The 1,576-nt window shown below is 41.0% G+C and overlaps 1 non-coding gene across 1 annotated transcript; it reads right to left on the minus strand.

The window, feature by feature from the left end:
- Positions 1 to 323: 323 nt before the first annotated feature.
- Positions 324 to 427, minus strand: LOC119468245. The gene has a single exon (XR_005196897.1). It is a non-coding gene; the product is annotated as a U6 spliceosomal RNA (small nuclear RNA).
- Between the last annotated feature and the right edge of the window lie 1,149 nt (positions 428 to 1,576).

Raw genomic sequence — 1,576 nt, forward strand, 5'->3', positions numbered from 1 at the left:
CCTCTGACTCATGGACTCAGGTGATGCTCCTGCCTCAGCCTCCTGAGTAGCCAGGACTACAACTGTGTGTCACCATGCCCAGCTAATTTTTAATTTTTTTGTAGAGATTGGATCTCGCTATGTTACCCAGGTTGGTCTTGAACTCCTGGCCTCAGGCAATCCTCCTGCCTCAGCCTCCCAATTCACTGGGATTATAGGTGTGAGCTACTAAGCCTGGCCATATATGCATATTTTTAAAGTTTCAAAATATATGTATCAATTTATACACTAGTATCTTGGTGTTTGGAGGTTACAAATTATTTTCTATTCTTCTTCTTCTTTTTTTTAATATGAAACGCTTCACGAATTTGCATGTCATCCTTGCTCAGGGGCCATGCTAATCTTCTCTGTATCGTTCCAATGTTATATGTGCCGCTGAAGCGAGCACTATTTTCTATTATTCTTTTTGCTTTTGTATATATTTTCTGATTGCTTTATGGTGAACTTGAATTAGTAATGTAATTACAAGCTATTTTAATTTCCATTAAACTACTGGTAACACATTTTAGGCTTTGGGAATTCAAAAAATGAATAGGATAAGGAGAAATAACAGTTATTGATTTTTTTGAAACATTTTAGGTAAGGAACTGAATCCTTTGCATAATTTATTTAATTTTTACCATAATTGCATAGGATATTAGGTTTCCAGTTTATAGATAAGGGAACTGAGGCTCATAGAAGATTAGAAACTAGCCTAAGATTGTACATTCAGTGGGATTTGAAATCAAATCTGACTCCAAAGAACTTACTGTTATTCATGCAGGTTTAACATTTTTTCATGGCACCACAGGAGTTTGCAGTATTAGAGAGGCTCAGAACCCACAAACCCAAAGACTCCAGGTCCAGGCAGGCCCAGATCAGTGGCCCGTGAGTGAGACAAACAGAGGGTCATGGAGACGCAGAGAGGGGATATCTGGCTGCATAATCAGGGAGGGAGATCTGATGTGAACTTGATGTCAGATTTTAGGAATCAGCAACTGAGGCTAGAGCTTTTCCCTAAAGCCAAAGCGCGTGGGTGCAGTGGCAAGGAGGAAGGGTAGGGACAGATGGGCTGTCTGGAGTAGACATGGGGAAGCTTCTGACACGGGCAGTACTGGACTAGGTTGCCCAGATAAGGTTTGCTGACTCATGTTTCATGGTTAATCTCTTTGCATTTATCTATTTTATAGCATTAACACTTTTGTGTCATTGATTTTCACTTGTGAGTTTGCCTATTTGTTTGAAATCTCTTCATTTCCTATTAGTATTTGCACTCCACTGAGCACTTGTGAGGGTTTTCACTTCATACTCATCAAAGAGCCAAATGAGGAGGGGAGACGCCCTAACTGCAGGGCTAAGGTAGCAGGCTTCAGAGGCAGTGACCAAGCAGGATCCCTGGTAGACCACTCCGTCTCCTCTACTACCTGGAAGTAGAACAAGGCTGGATCTCACCCCTCTACTACCTGCATTTGACTAACTGTGGAGTCATCTGACTAACTATGGAGTCAAAACATGTATCTGACAAATAAGTGCATTTCATGATCCTAGATTGGATTCT

Source organism: Cebus imitator, unplaced genomic scaffold (genome assembly GCF_001604975.1).
Source record: "Cebus imitator isolate Cc_AM_T3 unplaced genomic scaffold, Cebus_imitator-1.0 Scaffold399, whole genome shotgun sequence".
Taxonomy (NCBI): domain Eukaryota; kingdom Metazoa; phylum Chordata; class Mammalia; order Primates; family Cebidae; genus Cebus; species Cebus imitator.